This window comes from Lepisma saccharinum, chromosome 27 (genome assembly GCF_977018435.1).
Source record: "Lepisma saccharinum chromosome 27, izLepSacc3.1, whole genome shotgun sequence".
Classification (NCBI taxonomy): Eukaryota; Metazoa; Arthropoda; class Insecta; order Zygentoma; family Lepismatidae; genus Lepisma; species Lepisma saccharinum.
Window position 1 is genome coordinate 34384522 of NC_139255.1, and position 24211 is coordinate 34408732.

The 24211-nt window shown below is 37.9% G+C and overlaps 1 protein-coding gene across 4 annotated transcripts in view; it reads right to left on the reverse strand.

The window, feature by feature from the left end:
- Positions 1-22275, reverse strand: part of LOC145980092 (protein CBFA2T1-like) — a 509444-nt gene extending 487169 nt beyond the window's left edge. For all 4 annotated transcript variants that reach the window (XR_014440826.1, XR_014440825.1, XM_083113092.1 and 1 more), the window contains exon 1: positions 21927-22275. The gene's annotated coding sequence lies outside the window, so the exon portion shown is untranslated. The remainder of the gene's footprint in view (positions 1-21926) is intronic.
- Between the last annotated feature and the right edge of the window lie 1936 nt (positions 22276-24211).

Consider the following 24211-nt stretch of genomic DNA (forward strand, 5'->3'; position numbering starts at 1 on the left):
TTTTTCATAGATAACGGGGAAAAAATAATTTTGTCTACATTAGAGTCCTGCATGGAACAACTTTCGCTCGCTCGAGTCCCCAACGCTCGACAGTTTGCAATGGAATATCAGTTTACTCGTAGACACATACAGTATATGCAAAATATCAGTCCTGGCAGCTTCAGCTCACAGTCATCGCTTCATTTTCATACATCACTAAACTACATTTTAACATGGAGATGTTTACTTATGTTTAGGGTGACCATACGTCACGTTTTGACCGGGACAGTCCCGTTTCGGAGGCGTGTCCCGGTCGTCCCGTCGATATTAAAACACCGCTATTTGCCCAGTTTTATAAAAGTCTAGTAGTTAGCTTCAAAATGATATCTAAATTTAAGAGGTAAAAAAAAAATGTTGATTGGATTTTTTAACTAGCGTCATGGCTTCACCGTGGCAAAACAGATCTACTGTTTCAAGCACTTTATAACAATAAAAAATTCCAATCTCGTCGAAAAAGTTAGCGAATGTGTAGTACTTTCAATACAAATCTGCAAAAGGAATTTAAATTCCTGCATCTGAACACAAACTGAACAGACAAATCTCGCGTTATGTCAGATAGATGTGGTTTTATAAACTGTTGTTGAAGAATAAAGTTTTTCTAAGGAAGGTTTATTCGTGATCAATACTTCTAGTACTACTCATATTCAGTGTCGGGCTATCATCAAAGATTGATCAGAAGAGACGAGAAACACTATAAGTCATACCGAAATTACAATAATTAAAACCTTTGGACAACGGGAGATAATATTTCAGCCATTGTTTATGATGTATCATTTATGTGATCCATACTTTAATTACGTTAATTATATATTTAGCTCTAATCGATTTTCAGAAAGGGGGAAGGGTAAACTGACTTTCTAGAGATGTCCCGTTTTTAGGTCACACTACATATGTTTCATTTTCATTGAGTTTTCCAATTCACAATTCATATTTGAGGACCCACTATCACATATTGCGGTTAGGCTATACGTTTAGTACTGGGCTTTGTGCGCATACCGCTCGTTTTCCCTGTTCGAGAGTTATTCGCTTGAGCAAAGAAGCTCCTAATTTCGTACGCTACCTAGCGTCGTCCGTACGAACTATTTGGCGCTCGAGCGAAATACTCTCGCTGCAGCACTACATTATCGAAAATAATTCAAACAGCCGTAAACCTATTATTACTAAGTTCTTCTACTAGTTACGTCCTTGACCTGTGCGTTCAGAAGTAAAAACTGCTTAAAAATGAGTGCATAACGATGAAGTGAGGCATCCGTTAAAAAATCGCACGTTAAAAAACACCTTTTTGAAATATTTTCAAAATAACCATAAAAGTTTTAAGAAATTAAATACCCAAAATTATTTTGTGTAGTATTTGGCAGTACGATGCACATTTCACTTTAAAATTGAGAGCGGCGTGGCCTGTTTTTAAATTAGAATATACATACGCGGACGCATGTGCGTGTGTTGTTTGTGCGCGCGTGAGTGCTATGTGGATGAATGTGTTCAGTCAAATTTTAAAAAATTCCTGCCAGCCGGGAAGAGAGTGGCAAGAAGCAGTAAAATCAGGGGAAAGAGAAAAAGATAAAATCTCTACAATTTCATTTGATATTTTTCTAAACCACATGTTTTTTTAAAAGAAACATTTCCGCGTACCTGTATCATCTAGACACTTGATATTTATTCAAAGCATTAGCAACCACCCATGATTCGAGACAGTGTTGCCATCTCTCGCGTGAGAACATTGCACCTCTTCTCCCCACCTACCCGGGAAAACCCCTTCACCCACCGCCAGGTGTGACAGTTCGATTACAGGGCTGTGTGCACATTAATATTAAAAGCTGTCAGTTTCAATATGACGCATCATCCCTTTCATTTCAAACTCCAATTTACCCTCCGGTTCAGGGCACACGCCCTTTGCAAAAACCAAGTAAGGCCCATCACGCATGTGACGCAGCAATACATTCTAAGGGGAAGGGGAGTTCGGCAGAAGAGGATTCCAATAAGTTATATTAGTAACTTATGAATATTTAACATCAAGTAATAAGTCGCTTTATGACGTAGTGCCAGTGTTTTTCTAAACATGCGACTTGCTTGAGAAATATTAATTTTATTAATGCCCGTCATGGTTGCTATTTACTTCAATAGTTGCAAATCGTTCCGTTTAGGATGTACAGTCACGGACACTGCTGGGTTGTAATGATTCCATTGAAAGTTAATGCATTCATTACAACCCAGAACTGTCCGTGACTGTACAGTCACCACACTACATCTGCAAGGCGCTATGAGTGTTGCCTAAATCTACGGCGTTTAGTGGATTTTAATAGCAATTTTCAATGGAAACTTCTACCACAGCCGTAGAGTTAGGCAACACGCATAATGCCTTGCAGGGAAGCCAGTATTTCAGGATCTGGATGACCCATATCTATTGCCGCTGACTGTACATGCAATTTTTGGAATATAAGTTGTGTCCCACTTATATACACACTTATTATAAGCTGCTTTGTTGTCATTCAAGAATAACCTTCACACGCTGCCGATAAGAATGCGTATTTATGCGTAAAAAGCACATATGTTTAAAATCTGTAAAATACGTAAAAGCTTACAAATCCACAGATTGTAAGGTGCTGCCTCTAGAAACTGTAGTAGTTCAGATATTATACTTTCTTTTACAATTTATAAACAACATTCTTTTATTATTTAATTATTTTTCGTTCATTACACTATGTATTATTTAGCAATCATTAAAAAACTAATAAGGGTTCCGTTTCCAGATAGAATGTAGATTACACTGGTCTACAATCAAAAGGTTCAGCAACCAAACAACCAGAATTTTATTAATTCGAAGGAGATAGCTAATAATGTGACCATGGAAATTGCTACTTTGCTGTAGTATTTAAGATTTCGATGCTACAGTTAAACTCCTAATTTTTGTGATGTTCTAATTGAATAATGGTTGAATGTCAAAGGGCGTAATTTTTAACTTTGATTTTCTTAGATAAAAAAGCACATTTTCATAAGAATTCAAGCAAAGATGTAAAGTCACGAACACTTTTGGGTTGAAACACTCCCATTAACTTTAAATGAAATTGTTTCAACCCACAAGTGTCCGTGACTGTACAAGACAAGAGTGCAGAATATCTAGTAGTGCATTGATTTCATAATATAATACATAAATTGACATGTTGAATGACTTAACTTTATGACGTAAACGTATGTTTGATAAATATACTTAACTTTATGATGTAAATGTAAACGCGCCAATGTTATCCACTTGGATATATAAAAAAAAATGATGGAACATTTTTGCTACGAGATACAAAACTTATATGTCTGACATTTTTGGGGCGTATAATTCCCCAAAAAATAATCATAAATAGCATGATATATATATGAAGTTAATCCAAGGCAAAAAGCTGTTCTTCAGTGCAGACAATGTTTCAGATATGCACACATGGCAACTCAGTGCCGTTCCCAACCAAAATGCGCAACCTGCGGAGACAATAAGCATGGTTCCTCCTGTAACCTACCAGCAAAATGCTCTAATTGCCAAGGAGCTCATTCAGCTCTTGATAAAAATTGTCCAATGTGGCAAAGAGAACAACAAACACAGGAGCGAATGGCGAACGATAATCTCTCTTACCGTGAGGTTAGAGAAATTATTGAAGGCACATATATACAACCACCATCTATAGAGGAAATTCTGAATCCCATTGTAAACAAAACAGATTTTCCTCCTATTCAGTTTCGTGCCCGACTAAATACTTCACCTAGAGGCTCAAAAATTCCAAATCATAATGCACAACCTACCCTTACATCTAAACCTATCATAATTGCAAACCACAGCCCCAACATTAATAAATGGCAAAATCATTCTGTTGGAACAAATTTAACTCCAGTTGCTTTAACGTTTCATCATCCTATTCCACATACATCAGGGAAGACGGTAGAAGTACATAAAAATATCAGAGTGACACCAAAAGAAAAAAAGGAAACATCCTAGGAAACCAAGGATACATACTCATTCCAACCCTTCCACACCATCAGTTACAGATACTTCTTCTGCTGAGTCAGAACCCAAGACCTCTTTAAATATAGCACAAAATGCTTATTCTAATTCTAGCTCCTCAAGGGTACAGCATGCTAATTCAATAGATAAAAACTTAGAACAATCATCCTCTTATCTCCGATCTGAAAATATTCAAGAGGTTTACACCTCATTATTAAAGACAATACCGCTTCTATGGTCTACTCTTGTGCAAATAAAAGAATTACAGCAACAGAAACTTCTTTTACAACATATTAATACCCTATCTACAAACCTGCTGGCCGTTTTACAGAATCTCACCTCATAATAAATCAATTATATAAAAGTTGACTAATATGACATTATTACTTCAATAGAATGTCAATAGTTTCTCTGCACGTAAACCAGATCTACTAAAACTAGTGACGGAAAGACACCCTTTAATACTATGTTTACAAGAAACTAAGGGTCGTCAGCAAGAAATATATAGAATTTCCCATTATCATTGTATAGGACCTCCATACAAAGATACGGAACGGGGAATTGGTATATATGTCCATGAAAAGGTAGCCTACAAGGAAATACATTTACATAAACATAAAAAACTATTCCAGAATTATAAAGTAGAAGCAAGAGCAATCCAAATTTACATAGCAGGATATAAAATTACGATAATCAATGTGTATATTCCTTCCAATTACAATTCTCAAAATATAAAACAAACTGATTTACAAGCTTTAACATTCAACATACCCAGTCCTTATTTAATTGTCGGGGACTTTAATGGGCATCACGATGCTTGGGGTATGCATACAGCAGATAGACTTGGCACTAGTATAGTGGATTGGATGGACGACAACTCTTTCATCGTTTTAAATGATGGATCACCAACACATATACCTCGAAATGGAAGTAATCCAACATCAATTGATCTAACTATAACATCGGACTCATTATTCCCTCAATTTCAGTGGTTCATAGAGGATGAACTCCATGGTAGCGATCATTTTCCCATATATATTAGTGCCCAATTTTTACCAAGCCAACTTTTTCCCCCCGTCCAATTACCAATTCTCCGCTGGAAAACTAACAATGTAAAATGGGAATTATATAAAATATTAATAGATTCCTTTATTTTAAGAAAACATCTTACTTCCTCCCAGCCTATATCTTATTCACTGCTACTTTAATATATTACTAAAGCTTTAGATATACTAACCTCGCGGAAAAATACTCATTGTGAAACAATGTTTCCAAAGATACATTGGTGGACGACAGAATGTGAAGAGGCAAAATCAAATAGAAAAATCAGAGAAAAACAATATGCCTCATGTCCCAATCCTGAAAACCTCATATCATGGAAAAAGTCCGTAGCTCAAGCACGAAAAATATACTTACAAACCAAACGACAAGCATGGATTAACTACTGCAATTCGATAGACATGCAGGAATCATCCCGAAATATTTGGCATAAATTCAATTCTTTACGCAAACCACGTTCTCCTCAAAAAAGACCGATAGATGACAGTTGGCAACATCAATTTCTCTCCCAATTAACTCCACCATCTGTTCACCTACATTATGATAATAACGAGAATCTCCCTTCAAAATTTACAAAAGATTTTCCACCTGTAACCCGAGAGGAATTAACAACAATTCTTAAAAATGTGAGAAACACAGCACCAGGTCTTGATGGTATTCCGTACCAGGCCATAACACATTTACCGAATACCGGAACAGATATTCTTGTTTCACATTACAACAATATATATCAAACCGGCATAGTTCCGTTAGAATGGAAAAATCATGTAGTTGTTCCAATTTTAAAAGCAAACAAATCTCCGGACCATGCATCCTCATACAGACCAATAGTACTAATTTCAGTTTTGGAAAAAATATTTGAGCGCACAATGAAAAATAGACTATCCTGGTTATTAGAACGTGAAAATTTTTTTCATTCCACACAATTTGGATTTCGAACTAATCTTAGTAGTCAAGATGCTATAGCCACTCTAACAGCAGCGATTCAAAATAGTAAAATTACACGTTCCTACTGTTTCAGTTTGTTTATAGATATTGAAAAAGCTTATGATTCTATAAATTTAAGTAATCTTTGTCATAAATTAGAGAATCTTCATATACACCCAAAACTTTCAACAATTGTGTGGAATCTATATTCCATCAGGATTATATTCGGATGGTTCGCCGACAAACTAAGCGATCCTCGTTCCACTTCAATCGGCATACCTCAAGGCTCACCTCTGAGCCCTCTCTTATTTAATATCTATACGAATGAGATACATGCATTACCAATTCTACCATTTCATCCCCTTCAGTATGCAGATGATTTCTGTTTCTATAACATTATAGATGATGCTACTCAAGGTATAATAGCAATGCAGAATTTAATCGCCATCATAAGAGCGTGGTTTTTCAAAGAAGGATTATCCATCAGCGAAACAAAATCAAAAATTATTTGTTTTAATAATAAACGATTGGATACTCATCCTAACAATATACCACACATTTCTAATATCCCAGTAATAGAAACACACAAATATTTAGGTATACATTTTGACAGGCGATTCACATGGAATACACACATCACGCATTTAATCAATAAAGGCCGTAAAATAATAAATATACTCCGTAGTATCACAACAATTAAATGGGGTGGCCACCCCAAAATCTTACTGCTATTTTATAGGAATTGTTTTCGATCAAACTTTGAGTATGCAGCCTTTAGTTATGGGGGTGCAAAATTAAGTCTCTTAGACAAAATAGACATACTACAGAGAAAAGCTTTGAGGACCTGCTTAGGTGTCATGCAGTCCTGTCCTAATGTCAGTGTATATATGGAAAGCAGAGAAACTAGTTTGACACATAGACGGATTCAATTAACAATAAAATTTCTGCTCAAAACCTGGGAAAATCATACGCACCCATTCAATAAATTATTTGAAATACAAAAACAATGGACAGAAAATAAAGCCATAGATCCTAAACACACATTCTTTTATTTTGTATATTGCCAATACATAGACCTGGAATCACGTGCAAAGTCTTTTACCTTCCAACATCCTTTAATTTATCAATTAGACATACCCTTATATACCCAATGCAATATCCATTTCAGGGATTTAGGAAGACATATCATGTATAAAGAGAAATGGCCAACACACCTAATCATATATACTGATGGATCCAAAGACCGCCTAGGTGTGGGTTGTGCTTATTTCATTCCAGATCAAAATATAAACAAACAATTCCGTTTACCACCTGACACTTCTATTTTCACTGCAGAAAGTTATGCAATATATAAAGCTCTCACATACGCTATCCATAATAATTATACAAAAATTCTCATCATAACAGATGCTTTAAGCGTATTAATGGCGCTGAGTTCCTCATATCCTCAGATTTGTAAACATCCTTTATTCATCATACTTATAATCCAACAAACTCAGTATGCTAATGGAAGAAATATCAACGTCCAGTTTAGTTACGTAAAGGCTCACCAAGTAAACACGGGAAATGAACGTGTGGACACACATGCCAAAGCCGCTCGATCATCGGAATCTACCTCACTTGCGAGACTTCCATACACGGACCTTCTTCCAAGAGTTAAATATAAACTTCAAGATAAATGGAAACAGTGGTGTATAGAACAATTTCAATCCACGGGCAACACATATAAATGGTTTGCAGAACATTCACAAAACAAACCTTGGTACTACCCATATAATTTTCCAAGATCAGTTATTACTTTTATAATACGTCTACGTACAGGTCATGTTCGCACTAATGATCATTTATCACGACTACATATTACAACGAAACAAGCCTGCGCATGTGGAGAAGATAATCAAGATGCTACACATCTCTTTTTACAATGTCCCAATTTCGACAGAGAACGAGATAAATTATATAGTGGTTTGCGTCGAAATAGAATTCCATTCCCTACATCTCTTACTGCCCTGCTCACGGACCCTACTCCTCCCACCATATGGCTTCTTTATGGATATGCAAGAAGATGTAATTTGACGATCTAACAAACAGTATAAATAAATATCAATAGATGTTTTTTTTTCATTCTTGTGAAATATAAATGAATAGCGAACTAAATACTTAAAAAAAAAAAACTCAGGAAGATGACTAAAATCGACTACCAGTTGATAGGGTCAGAAAAAGAACAAGAAGAAGAATGGATATGTTATACTTGCTTTTTTGAGAAAAGCTGATGTAATAATTATAATATATTTCTGTTACTGAATGAGTTAATGTAGTTATATAAAATTGTATTTAAGAGCGTTTTTGAACTTTGTGTGTAAAATTTATATTAAAAGTGTATCTTATGTACTTATAATGTATGATGGACATAACAAGCCTCCTGTAAAGCTGCAAGTCCAATAAAACTTTGTTGAGTTGTTGAGTTCCCTGATATGAGAAGATTTGCCAACCATAATATCTGTTAACTTATAAGAATATGTAGTATAACTTTGTAAATTTCAAGAAACGAAACAATGTATTGCCAGAATATAATGTACAAATGTGTATTTGTTGTGTGTATGTGTCAAAATTTGCGTCCTTCGGTTGTTTTCTGTCTTACCTGAAACACTTGAAAATAGGTTATCGCACACACACACACGAAAAATATACAAACTGTTACAGAAGGACATTTATTCGCCAATTCACATGGCACTAAATGTGTTTCCTTGACGTTGTTAGATGTGATAAATAAAGTGTCCTTATTAGTTCATGTATGGGTTTATCACGTATGTTGTAAATTTTGTGTAACATGTTGCTAGTGTCTGAACCAAAAGCGTTCCATGATATTTTGTTGTTATGGCATGGAGGGAGTTAAGGATCATGATGATATGATGAAGGGACACTCATAAGGAACCCCTATGCACAAGCCGGGATTCGAACCCGGAAAACTGCGTCGTAGCGCGCTGTACTAACCACTCCGCCACGGAGGTCGGCAATTCATCTTTATTTAATAGTTCCCTGAAAGTTAGTGACAATAATTGGACATTATCCATTGTCTAGTGCTTTTAAACTGAACATTCTAGTAATCTAACTAACTAACTAACTCTTTAGCCTTCTAAAACCCGAAGATTCATGGCTGCAGCAACACAGGCCTTCCATCTGTTCCTATCTTGAGCAAGATCTATATACTCTTTTCCATCCTTACCGATTTCCTTTAGGTCCATCTCAACGTTGTCCCTCCATCTTCGTATTTGCCTTCCTACAGGTCTCTTACCATCAGGTTTCCCAACAAGAATCCTATAAATTCCTCTTTCCTCTCCCATTCGTGCCACATGGCCTGCCCACCTAAGTCTTCTTGATTTAATCATTCTAATAATATCTGGACATGAATACAAATTATGTAGTTCTAAATTATGTAACCTTCTCCACTCACCTGTCTCCTCATCCCTTTTAGATCCAAATATTTTCCTAAGGATGTTATTTTCAAATACTCTCAATTTATGTTCCTCTTTCAATGTAAGGGACCAAGTTTCACACTCATATAATACTACAGGCAAAATTATTGTTTTGTATATTTTAACTTTTAGTTTCTTAGATATTAAACGAGAAGACTAAAGTTTATGAAGAGAGAAGTAACATGCATTTCCTGAATTAAGCCTACTTTTTATTTCCTCTTTAATATAATTTTCACTTGTTAATATTACTCCTAAGTATTTGAATTTGGAAACTGGTTCAAACAAGTTGTTATCAATAATTAGATTTTGATTATTACTTAACACTTGGGTTCGGCCTGTAAGCATATATTTAGTTTTCTCTTTGTTAACTTTCAAACCTATCTCTTTAGGAGTTTTGAAAAATATTTTAGAATTATTCTTAATTGTATTTATATCATCCCCTAATAAGTCTACATCATCTGCATATGCTAACAACTGAGTCACACAATTTAATTTTAGTCCTTCTTTAGTTTCTTTTACCTTCCTTACAGCATATTCTAAGGCAAAATTAAAGAGCAATGGAGATAATGCATCTCCTTGTTTTAACCCATCATGAATTGTAAATTTGTCAGACAAATTAATACCCACAGGAATTTTACTTTCTGTTTCACTGGTGCATATTTTTATCATACGAACAAGCTTCTTAGGTATTCCAAACTCTACTAATATATTATATAATTTATCTCTTTTGACCGAATCATATGCTTTTTTGAAATCAATGAATAGCTGATGGACATTTTGATTATATTCCCACTTTTTTTCAAGTGTCTGTCTAATGTGAAAAATTTGATCTGTAGTTGATCTGTTACGTTTAAATCCACATTGATAATCACCTATAATTTCATTAGCATATGGGGTTAGTCTTGTTAAAAGAATGTTGGATAATATTTTATATGTTGTTGAAAGTAGAGGAATTCGACGGTAATTATTGCAGTTCATTTTATCACCTTTTTTAAACACAGGAACAATTATGGATTCTTTCCACTGTTGAGGTATTTCTTCTTTATTCCATATTAAAATTCTAGTAATCTTAATATCCTAATTATTGATGCAATAAAAATATTAAAACCAACATAAAAAAATAAAGAAGAATAAGTAGCTATCCTTCACGGCAAATATATTAACATTTCTTAAAGAAATCGAGGTAATGCTCCACAGATCTGCCGTTCGTCCGATTCCCACCAGCGGCAAAAGAAATATCACCTTGAAGACGAGAGAAGAGGTGCTAGAAAAAGTGTAGTTTAAAAGCACTAAACGCACGGCCATGAAATAAGGCGGGTGGCAGAAGTTCGCGCTGTTGCCACGTCGGAGCACAAGCCCGTGTGTTCAGAATAAGAGAGTTGGTCTCTGTGTTCCATGTGATACAAACTGACAATATTTGCTCTAAAGGTCAGGAATGACACAAAAGTGCCCCAGAGAGATGTCGGTCTGACGCTCGAAGTAGGCATCGCAGCCGGGTTGACGTTGCCACACAGTGCGCGGGACCCAGCGACATTTGTCCCCATCTCGTTTTGCTTTTCCCATTTGTTGCACCAACCGCCTATTGTCATGGGCGTGCGTTTAGACAATGGATAATTTCCAATTAACATTGCATGCTAATTCATTTTTATCGTCGCGTTTAACACTCAGAGGAGATAAGGCGAAGTAAATAATGATAGAAATACAAGATGCCGTACGTGGGTTCTGCCAATTCGGCACCCCCTCCTCCCTAAAGTAAAACGTACGTGTGCTGGATACTAATTAACGTCAGAAGGAAATGAACCGAACAGGCAAGAATAAATTTGTACCATCTCAGTCTTGTGTGTCCTTCGGGCACTGTGACTGCGAATTTCGTGTGTTGCACGATGCCTACTTTCCCAGGATACCCACTGGGCACAAATTGGCCATCTGGCTCTTCTCGCATTAAGTAATCAAGTTGCCGAAACAAGGAGAACGTCTGCTTCTGTGCCAGTGTACATAAACCGCCTGACCGGATCTGCACATTTGTCCCTGCTGAACGCATCATGGCACCACCATCCCTGCTGCCCAATTTATGAATTTCCCTTCTGGTACCAAAATGTAAGGGGAAACGTTCCTCTTCTCCCCCCCCCCCCCGGGAGCACTTTATACAGGACTGGTACCGGGAGAAGAATCTGTCTCGTATCGAGACAACGAGACCAAGAAAGCTTTGAATGCTCGACTCGCAGTCTCGCAGGTTTGAGTTCCGGAATGTCCCTTCATCAACGCCTTCTAATCGTCATCAATCTTCATCGTCGCGCTTAGCCAAAAGAGGTGGAAACTAATTTAAAAGAATGAAAATAATGCGCGAACTCGACACCGACAAAGAGACAGGGGTCGCTGAAATCGAGACGAAAAAGAGGATGAGGGTACGAGTGTGTGTTGTATAGCTCGAGAATTTAGTAAATTGGGAAGCAAGGTGTATAAAAGTTTCGCCCAATTCAAGATTGTTTAATATAGGTACATTTGCAAATAAAAGTACAAAAATAGAGATGGTTCGAGACGAAAAGGAGACGAGAGGTTAGAGATCAAAAAGAGACCAAGTAGAAGAAATCATTTCGTTGTTGTTCCTTCCATATTCCGGTACTCGATCTTGGATTCGAGCGCATATTCAAATACTCTATTTTGGATTACCTGCTAGTCAATTTTGGGTTCGAGTGCGTATTTCGGTACTAGATTTCGGGTTCGAGCGCATATTTCGGTACTAGATTTTTTATTCGAGCGCATATTTCGGTACTCGATTTTGGGTTAGAGTGCATATTTCCGTACTAGATTTTGGATTAGAGTGCATATTTCGGTACTAAATTTTGGGTTTGAGTGCATATTTCGATACTAGATTTTTGATTCGAGTGCATATTTCGGTACCCCGATTTTGGGTTCGAGTGCATATATCGGTACTAGATTTTGGATTACCCGCTAGTCACATTTTGGGTTGAGTGCATATTTCGGTACTAGATTTTGGATTCGAGCGCATATTCCGGTACTCGATTTTGGATTACCCGCTAGTCAATTTTGGATTCGAGCGCATATTCCGGTACTCGATTTTGTATTACCCGCTAGTCAATTTTGGGTTGAGTGCATATTTCGGTACTCGATTTTGTATTACCCGCTAGTCAATTTTGGGTTGAGTGCATATTTCGGTACTCGATTTTGAATTCGAGCGCATACTCCGGTACCCGATTTTGGATTACCAGCTAGTCAATTTTGGGTTCGATTGCATAGTTCGGTACTCGATTTTGCATTCGAGCGCATATTACGGTACTCGATTTTGGATTACCCGCTAGTAAATTTTGGGTTGAGTGCATATTTCGCTACTTGATTTTGGATTCGAGCGCATATTCCGGTACTCGATTTTGGATTACCCGCAAGTAAATTTTGGGTTGAGTGCATATTTCGGTACTCGATTTTGTATTAGACGCTAGTCAATTTTGGGTTGAGTGCATATTGCGGTACTCGATTTTGTATTACCCGCTAGTCAATTTTGGGTTGAGTGCATATTTCGGTACTCGATTTTGGATTACCCGCTAGTCAATTTTGGGTTGAGTGCATATTTCGGTACTCGATTTTGAATTCGAGCGCATACTCCGATACCCGATTTTGGATTACCAGCTAGTCAATTTTGGGTTCGATTGCATAGTTCGGTACTCGATTTTGCATTCGAGCGCATATTACGGTACTCGATTTTGGATTACCCGCTAGTAAATTTTGGGTTGAGTGCATATTTCGCTACTTGATTTTGGATTCGAGCGCATATTCCGGTACTCGATTTTGGATTACCCGCAAGTCAATTTTGGGTTGAGTGCATATTTCGGTACTCGATTTTGGATTATCCGCAAGTCAATTTTGGGTTGAGTGCATATTTCGGTACTCGAATTTGGATTATCCGCAAGTCAATTTTGGGTTGAGTGCATATTTCGGTACTCGAATTTGGATTATCCGCAAGTCAATTTTGGGTTGAGTGCATATTTCGGTACTCGATTTTGGATTATCCGCAAGTCAATTTTGGGTTGAGTGCATATTTCGGTACTCGATTTTGGATTATCCGCAAGTCAATTTTGGGTTGAGTGCATATTTCGGTACTCGAATTTGGATTATCCGCAAGTCATTTTTGGGTTGAGTGCATATTTCGGTACTCGAATTTGGATTATCCGCAAGTCAATTTTGGGTTGAGTGCATATTTCGGTACTCGATTTTGGATTATCCGCAAGTCAATTTTGGGTTGAGTGCATATTTCGGTACTCGAATTTGGATTATCCGCAAGTCAATTTTGGGTTGAGTGCATATTTCGGTACTCGAATTTGGATTATCCGCAAGTCAATTTTGGGTTGAGTGCATATTTCGGTACTCGAATTTGGATTCGAGCGCATACTCCGGTACCCGATTTTGGATTACCAGCTAGTCAATTTTGGGTTCGAGTGTATATTTGGGTACTCGATTTTGGATTAGAGCGCATATTCCGGTGCTCGATTTTGGATTGGCGCTTATTCCGGTACTCTATTTTTGTTTTTGCTGCTGAATTCTTGATTCAAGATCAATTATTTACATGGTTGTTTCGCCATTTGCATCATTTCATTCGCTCGAAACCAAACATTAGAGCGACAATTTCAAAGCGTGCTACCAACAGCACAGCCTAAGGCGAAAATTGATGTAAAGATAATATTATATTCGTTTATTTTCTCCTAGTAAAACAGAAGCAAATCGGCGCCAATATATATATCAATCACACTCTCAAAAAGAAAGATACAAAATCCATAATTAATTAACACAGTTTTTGTGCCGGAGAAAAGGACGTCGCTCATAGAAATTAATTTTCCAGACCTGTTTTGAATTCATTGATATAATCAAAAATGTCGCAATTGTTTCCACAGTGCCGTTTTTCATTAAGAAGGGGGGGGATGATCTCTAAAAGCAAACAAAAAAAATAAAAAAACAAATATGATGTGGAAAGGTGAGATGATGTTATTTCGATAATGTTGCATGGGCTTTGCATCATACTGCGATATGTGAATCATGATCAAACGATTGACAATTCCAAAGGCCACATCATAAAGGACTTGGAATGGATTTTAGAGGAGTTTGGGTCATTTTCATATCGTATCAGCAAAGTGTTGGTTGGCCCTCTAATATGGACCCTTGCAAGCTTTCATCTTACTTTTTGTGAAACCCTAAGAATTTATTTTAATGGTGATTTGCTTATTTATGAGGTACATATCTCGGGAACGAATTTTAATGTTAATGGAGTCAGTAATACTAATTATAGGGTAAAAAATATTTACTGGAAGCTTGACTAAGAAAACAGTCAAATGGAGATATTCAATAAACTCCTGCAATTAATAAATCTGTCCAAGATAAAGTGTCCGTACCACCAAAAGACGTTCATTCGGTGTGATTCTTATAACGAACAGTTCAAGTCAACCCGTTCTCTCGCGAACCGTTCCCGGTTCCGTTCCACTAATTCGTATGCAGCAGACTGGATACGTGAACGCTGAACAAACACAGAGAGTTCCCATACTTGCATCACTGCCTTGTATTGTAGCTCACTGATTTGGAATGCAGATACAATTCGCCGACGAGAAAGCTTGATTGGCACCAGGTGTTCACTAAGATTCTACTTTCCTTTGAATAATATTACCAAAACGTAATTTAAACATTGAGGACTAAAGTACAGTATGGTCCATCTCTGGAAACGTGCTATATTATCCAAGTGATACACATCTGATTTAAACTCGTTGATTATTCAAAAGCATTGTTCATGCTTTGAAGACAAACAGTAGCAAGAAAGACTTTGTCTTTAGAAAGTAACTCAAAAGTTAAAGCTACGGTTACTGTAACCCTAACTGCAAATAATTAACTTTTATAGTTGCTTTATCCAAGACAGGCCGGTACCCAGGGGAGAGGCCATGGGGGAGCCATGACTCCCCTAGAACTATGAAAAATTTAAATGTGAACTTACAAAAAGTTACGAAAATAATATCATAGATTTTTCAAGTTTGTAAAAATTTCAAATTTTGTCTTTGCATGAATGTGTGTTGTGTGATTCGCAATATTGGGTACTTTTAGTTTTATAATTATTGATGCGAGGTTACCAGACGTCCCGATTTACCCGCTTTGCTGTCAGAGGCAGCAGGTTCGAATCCTAGCCTGGGCATTGCGTTCTTTCATCAATTTCATCGCTTATCCTCATCGTCGCGATTGGACAAACTTTGCAGGAAAGCGACGCAAATAACCTAATTCAATCAACCTCGCAGCATTTCTGATCTCTTCTAAACTTCATTGTTACACATATTCCGATCTATACCCCTCTACCTTAATATATCCTTGCTACGGGCCTGATCCAAGAATATCTAACTCAGCCGGACCCTGTGGCCGAGTTGTTAGCACATCGCGCTGCGACGCCAAGGGTCCCGGGTTCGAATCCCGCTCGGGCTTGGTTGTTTGTGAATGGCCATCCATCAATTTCATCATTTCATCACTCATCCCCATATTCGCAAATTAGCCAAGAGGGACAAAACGAGAAGTAAAATATACTAAATCAAATCAAAATCAAAAATATCTAACTCAGACTCATGGCACATGTGGGACTTATTTTCTCTACTGAAGCCAATTGATTACACTAACTTTCATTAAATTACAATAACTCATGTGTTGAAACATGAACATTTAGAGATAAGAAAATTCAAAGTACGGCCTTATACATACTTGATCGTAACAAATGTTTATACATGAAAACCGACATTTTGTTCCTATAGTTTAGAAACCAAAAATTTCTTCATTAGTGTAAAAAAGTAATGTTACTTGACTCACTCGTTACTTGTAAAAAGTAACTGTCACTCAATATAAAAAGTAATTACAGTTACGACTAATGGAACCGAGTTATAGATACTCGCAGTAGCGGTGAATGGGGTCTAGGGGTGAGGGGTAAGGGCAGTTTACTTTCCCATGGTAGATAAGGTTTAGCATAGTGAAAGGGCAAAAGTGGAGGAAGGGCAACTGTCCCCCCACTCTTCCCTAATCGCCGTCACTGAGTACTCATATCAGAAAGTAACCCAGTTGCAATTACTCATTTCTAAAAAGTTAATAACTACAGTTACTCGAAGAAAGTTAACAGTTACTATCAAACACTGCAAAAAATCGGTGGCTTGGATGTAACCAAGCATACAATTAGCAAGAGATGGTTAATTAACATACGTCCTGTTTCTACTTATCTAAGCCAGTGAGATTAAAGTTATCCTATCGCCCACTTCTACACACTTTAATCAGGGTTGTTTAAAGTCTAGAAACCCATAAATTCTAAAGGGTTCTATTGGGTTCCGTTCCGCTGCAGGACCGATATCTTTTTCTCACATAATTTTAAATTCGGTACAAGTTGCAAATTGTTTGTCACAAAAAGGTTTGTGGACAATATTTAAATATATCCAGAAAACTGGTTCCTGAACCTTAAATTGATAAAAAAAAAGGTCCCTGGATTGATCCGGGAAAAAGGTTCCTGGACCGAATCGAAATACTTTACGGATAAAAAGGTTCTTGACGGTCCATTATCCATTTACGGTTGCTGATTTTCTGTCCTGGATCGGGATTGAATTTATTTAAAATTCCTGGATCTTGAACACCCCTTAACAATAACACATTCCTAGCGCAAGATGTGTCTTTCATATTCCGAAAGCTTCTTAAAGATCTACGTCAATAGTATTTGTAAATTAAATATTGCTCAAAAAACTGTTCCTACCCCAAACAGACTGAAATCCATGAATAAAGATGACATCACTTCTATAGGCACTTTGGCTAATGAGTAATAGGTATTCAGTTCTGCGGTGGTTATTTGTAATCTTGGTTATTTCATGTTGCTATTCTACTTCACTAGGTTAATCGCGACGAAGAGTAGTGAAGTAAATGCACAATGAAGAGCCATGTTCATGATTCGAACCTAGGACCCCTGAACTTCGTGTCACGAATTGGGGCGACCAGAAAATTATCAGTTTTCGAAAATTTCCGTATTTGGCCCTGATCCGAAAGCGAGACTCAGGTAACGCTCAACAAATACCACTTCGTTGCTCTTTTGTCAATAAGAGTTTTTTTTAAGTCCGCGTTATACACAGATAGGCTAATAGGGACTAGGCCTACAGTTTGAAACGGGATCCGAACGACAGTGCCTTCACGGGGATCAAATCTGGGACCTCTTGATTACAAATTATATACAAATAAGCTGTGAAAAAGCAACTCGTCCAGATTTTGTAGTGAAGCGATCACTACCGGCTTTCTGGAATCTTCAAACACCCGGTAGTTTATATTCCTTTTGGCAGTAGAGATAGGTAAAAATGAAGAGGCGTTGCAAAGTTGTTTCTCAATAAGGTTCTATCCTGTGGCATCGATTGGGTTCCAAATCTAGGGGGGCAAGGTCCGTTTACTTTCACTTGGTAGATAAAGTTTAGCATAGTGTGAAAATGCCAAAAAGTGGGGGTCAACTACCCCTCTCGGCCCCCTTAATGGCCGCCACTGGCTCTAACAATAACAAAATTTTCCTGGCTGTCTTGTTTCCCGATTCAATTGTACCTTTTAATCCTTCGATTAGGCATGCCTCCCCCACCCCCATGTTGTCGTCGGCTTGTAATGAAGCGGTCCCGAGTTCGATACCCGGTGGAGTAACAGTCATTCGGATTCTACAGGGTGGTCACAAAGTGGGCGTACACCCCCCTTTATTTTCGACACTACTTGAGGGAAATGTCGCCGCCCGGAAAAAAAGGTCTTATTCACACTTGCATCGCTAGTGTGCCACAATATGGCGCAGAGTTCGGCCGTGCAACGAAAAAGACTGTCTCCATACCGATGCTCCGGACACTTAAACCATCACGTATGTGTTCATATCAAGCATTCAATCATATCCATCGTAGTGTCGAAAACACAAGGGGGGTACGCCCACTTTGTGACCACGCTGTACTTTAAACTGTAGGTCCAGTCACGATAAGCATATCTGTGCATAACATATAATCAAAACAAACCTTGGCCATAAGGCATGGTGTAGTGACTACAATGCAAGGTGTTAGTACGCCCTTTCCTTTCAACAGAATTCATACCAAATCACACCAAATAATGGTTAACCTAGCAGCACTGACTACTGAAAAAGAAGTCGACCCCTTTACCAACTTACTAAGCACGCCGCTGTGTGTCTTGCTTTTTTCTCACTATACGTCGCTTTTCAGCCTATTTAGGTTAAACGTGACGATAATTGGGGTAGGAAGTTTGTTCCGGTACCCAGGGGTGCACACAGGCCCCTGCCTCATGGGAATTTTTTGGGGGACAAAATTATGGTTTAGCTACCAATTCTATATATCTTTACACAAAAATGGGGGTATCGTTTAGTTTGATTGACTTGTTATTGATTTTTAATTATGGTTATTATGTACAGTTGTTGTACCTGCTGTCTGTGGTGATCGCGGGGAAGGAATTGAAATGAAGCACCACTTCTTTATGCCTTTAGAATCGGTTTGGAAAGAGGGGAGGACGTGCTGCTCGCATTAATACAAGGTTGAATCAAGCAGACAAACTTTTAAGAATAAGGTTCAGCACACTAACAATTTTAAAAGTGGTGCAAAATTTAGCAATTATCAATAAGTTTGCAACGTCAGAAGATATTATCATTTATGTAAAATGTTATTTCAATCAATGTCAAAGTAATATACAATATACATTGCTTAAATATATCTGAATTATATTGTTCCGCAAATTTTGGCTGACCAAAAAAAATTGAGTAAATAATTGGTCATAAGGGGGAGGAATCTACTACCTTTTGGGGGGGGGAGTGCGTCATAGGCTTTGTGGGAGGGGGAGGGGCACCCCTGCCGGTACCCATTACCATTTCTTTCTGAACCCTAACTCCTTGGCCCAATTTTTCCAGAAGATTTAAACCAGAAGACATACATTTATATTCTACTCGCACGTAAATAAATCAAAACAAATCCTTATTTTGGCACATGTATGTAAACATTGCACTATAACTTCTTAAGACAACAAGTTTGCTTTGATAATATTAATCTTCGCACACACCACGATATCGCCACCGAGAGATCAAAGGTCTAGTCCTGGCGTGTGCACGAAAACTTCATCAATTCATCCTCATCGTCGCGACTACCTAAAAAAGGCAGGAAACCGACGTTAAGGTTTACAAAAATACAATTACGACTGATTTATCATGCTTCGTTCGCCTTTGACAGAGAATTACGTCGAATATGCTCAATGGATATATTTTCGTATATGTAACAAAATTTGTTGCACATCGCGGAAACCGCACAAACCTAGATATTTTACCACACAATAAGCATGGCTGCCGGCAAAATTACTTATAGCGGTGTGCACACAGTTTATAAATCATATGTTTGCTAACATCGAGTACTAGAAGCAATCTTTTACGCTTCCTTAAATAAATTACAGATACTTCATTCTAGAAAAGTAAATATGTAATTTAAAATACTGATTTACTAGTCTAACATCTAACTAAACACAGATTACGTTTTACCAAGATGTCGGTAAAAGGCAATGGTAGAGGGCGAATAATAGAAATATAAAGTTTAGACTACGTAAAACAAGAGATGAATTTAAATTGTTAAAACAATATGTCTTAGTAATTTAAATTTAATCGATTTTTAAGACACACTAAATAAATTTTCAAGCCCGACTTCGCGACCCACCAAACTCTCCCTCGGGACCCAGCAGTGGGTCGCGCCCCATAGGTTGAGAAACGATGCCCTAACTCAGGATTTTATTTCCGGGGGCTCAACCTTTATCAGTACAGGCATCGCCATAAATATTTGTAGAAGGGTTCAGGACAGTGATAAAACGTGATTAGTAGAAATAATAATGACAACAATAATTATTACCACGGTTATCATTGTTATTTTACAATAATAACTATTATAAGTTATTAAAAATAAACCAATTTTAATCCAAATTTATTGTTATTGTTATTATTATTGTATAGATGGAGAGACATTGCTACTCGATCCACCGTATGAGTGAATATCCAACACAAGTGTTGTTCATTATTTCTCTTACATTGTGGACAGTTAGTGAATTGAAATTCATAGTTATTGTATTTTCTTATTAACTTTTACACATTCAGCTAAAAAAGGCTTTAAAAGTTAGAGCCAAATTGTACTCAAAGTTTATATTGTGTGACCTCTCACAAAGAATACTATACATTTTGAGAGCTGTGGATCAATATATTATTTGCATTAAATGGTAGAATATAAAAATATAACTTGGTCCCTCTATCATACACTAAACTTTCTTTGATCTAATGTTTAATCCTGTTAAGAAAGTAAAATTAATTACCACTATACACTATTTAAATTACATATTTGTATAATTTGGGGGGGCTTCAACCCCCTTAGACCTCCTCCTGGCTACGTGTCTGCCCTAACCTAATGAAACGTAAAATTACTATCAACATCAAACCAAATACTCCTAACCTACCAAAAACTTCAAATATTATTATCAGCGTCGATCAAACCTAACTCTTCCATCCCAACAACGTAAGATTATTAAGAGCATTAAATCCAACACTTCTAACGAAATATTACCGATAAAAAACCTATTGTCAAGAAATACACTACATTTATGTACCTATACAACGCTGACGCTGTATAGTTCAAGAGTGAAATGTGTCAAGCAAATGACAGACGAGGGGGGGAAGGGGGTTTGCTTTCGCAGATCTTCATTCGCAAATCCCGGTTGTAATCGATAGGTATGGATGTTTTGTGTAACATAAAAAACTTCTTTCACAATAGTGCCACATAAAACCACACAGTACTTGAACACATCTCCGCGAGCTAAAACAGAAAACGTTCAAACAATCTTCATAAACCATGCAAAATTTTTCACTTTCTAGCTGGCGCAGAGGGAACACAGGGTCAAGTGTGGCATGGAAAAGTTGATTGGTCAATCACACATTATTCTCTCTTTCAGGAGTGTATGTACTGTTTTCGGAAGTTCATGCAAAGAATTGAAGTAAATATTCATGGAACTTGGATATTTGTGCCATAACTTGCTGTCTAACGAAACTTCTTGACAATTTCAATTCAGTACAGCCCCATTAGAACATTAAACACGCTAGACAGTGAACGATTTATTATGTAGTTATAAATTACTTCAGTCGTTACTGCTGATAGAAGCAGTAGATGTAGTAATAATGACAATAATAATAATGTACATTTATCTGCCTCCAAAAGAAGGCCGAATGCCCAGCAAAATGTTGAATTGGCACAATGTTGATATTGCACTGAATTGAAGTCTGCCAAAAAAAACGCGCAGCACATGGTTTGGGGGAGGGAGGGGGAGAGAACGTAACATCCCTCCCGCACACAAAGACTCGACATGCACGACAGGTGGTGAAATGTAAATAAACCACTTACCTTATCTGCCTGTTGCAGGGTGTTGGAAGAGAGCGCCAACACTTCAGTCCCGACGATAGTGCCGCCTACTACCTCCGCGAACGCGCGTTCGCGTGCGTGTTTTGTTTTTAAAATAAACCCTCTCTGTCCTTCGATGCGTTGAAAAAAAATCAGTGTCAACAAAAAAACATGGAATACAGGAAAAACAAAACGAACCTTATTTTGCGCGCACTGGAAAAGAACAAATTCCCCACAACTGACGTTTCAACGGGAAAGTTAATTTTGTCGATGCTTGCTTCGTGTCCGGGCCTGACCGAGTTGACTACGACGGAAGCGCAGTTGACTCTAGACCAGACCTGGTGAGCACTCCTGGTTTTACTGGCGCATCGGCCTGCGCGCTTTTGCAAGACCCTGCACGCCTGGCCTGCCACCTCTCTGTAGACTGGTGAGGAACGAAATCCTCGGACTGTTCAGGATACAGCAGTGTTGCAAACTGGGAGGGACAAATATGCACTGTGAGCCCACACAAGATTGATTGATGTGCTTTATTTTACTTCGCTTTTCTGCCACTTTTGGCTAATCGCAAAGATGAAGATGGGTAATGATATGATGAAATGCATGGACAGTCACAAAGGACACCCATGCCCGGTTGTGATTCGAACCCGGGACCCCTGGCGTCGCTAACCACTCCGCGACGTAGGTCGGCGAGCTCAAAGTAAAAGTGTGTTCGTCAGTTTCATTTTAAACACTTCAGAGGACTTGTCCAGCCTTGTAAATACTACAGGAGCAACACGCTATCAGAATAGGAGCTCCTTTCTTCCGGCGCTGGAAAAATACTGCAGGAGCGACCCTACACAAGAACGAATACTACAGGAGAACCGCTTTGTTGGATAAATACTACAGGGGCGTCTCACCACCGGAACAAGTACTGCAGGAGCGAAATTTATAGTACCTTTGCTTGTATTGTTACCTAATAAACGTATTAATTAATAACGACACCTATTCGAGGCATTTCCGACATTCAATTTGGGGCGATTTGGACACCTTTCTTTGTTATACTTAACATCGGCACAGCAAAAAGTGTTATACTTATTAATAAGCTCATTGCTTTTTAGGGAGATGGTCCGAAATTATAAAATAAAAACTTCAAAATGCAGATGGATGCCGGAAAATACAACGTTGTATGAAGTCTGTGGTTCAAGATGTAAGAAATGGAATTTCTCTTGCAACTACAGCTCGAACGTTTGATGTGCCCAGTCACGGACACTTCTGGGTTGTAGCAATCTCATTGAAAGTATATGAGGCTGTTACAAGCCAGAAGTGTCCGTGTCTGTACGTCCTCCGATGAAAAAGAAAACCAGCTCACGGAAAAAATTCTACAATTAGATCCGGCCCGCACTCAAGGGGGGCATGGAGACCATAGCCCCTCCATCGAGTTACGAAATATTTTAATGCGAACTTATAAGAACCGATGAAAATAACATTGACGATTTTTCAAATTTTGCGAGAACTTCCAAATTGGTCCTTGCATTAATGCATGTGTTATTTGTGTAGAGATGCAGGCTCTAGGAGTCAGAGTCTGCAATATTTGGTAATTTTAGATGCATGCCATTGATGCAAGAGTACCAGAAGTCCCGATTTAGACGGGACAGTTCATTCCTTTTCTTCCATTTCGTCTCAGAGTCTGCCTCGGACACTATTTTGTATAATGGGAGACGCTTGAACCATTATATACATTGTACTGGTTATGTGGCTCATATTGTATACTACTGAGTACATTGTTAAAATCGTTTTGACCTTTTTATGAGTCAAAAACAGTTATTTGTCAGTCGACAAAACGAATAGGAACCCCTTGAATTGGTTTCTTCGATTACAATGTCGTTAATGTTCCACATTAACTTTCATAGATGGGAGTTTTGTATACTCTTTACACTATGAAACATAGGCTCCTCAATGACTGCAGTACTAAACCAACTATATAAGGGGACAATTAGCTCTCCACCCGCACCGCAAGATCTGTGGACCCTTTTGACCACCACCGAGTAGAAGGATAAATAAGCTTTGTCTATTTTCTCAAACATAAGGGGTTTTCTGCAAACGGATGTCAATTCTGCCTGTCACAGAATGGCGAGAATCCACTTCACAGCAGAAGAGTTGCTAGAGTATTTTTCCAAAATAATCAGGAAATGAAGAGATTCTGTCAATCGGAATTTATTGTACTGCAACTTTTCATCTTTTCAAGACCGTAACCGAGAACTTTCACAGTGAGTTGAGGACATCAAGGCGAACAAATGTTCTTGGTGCTA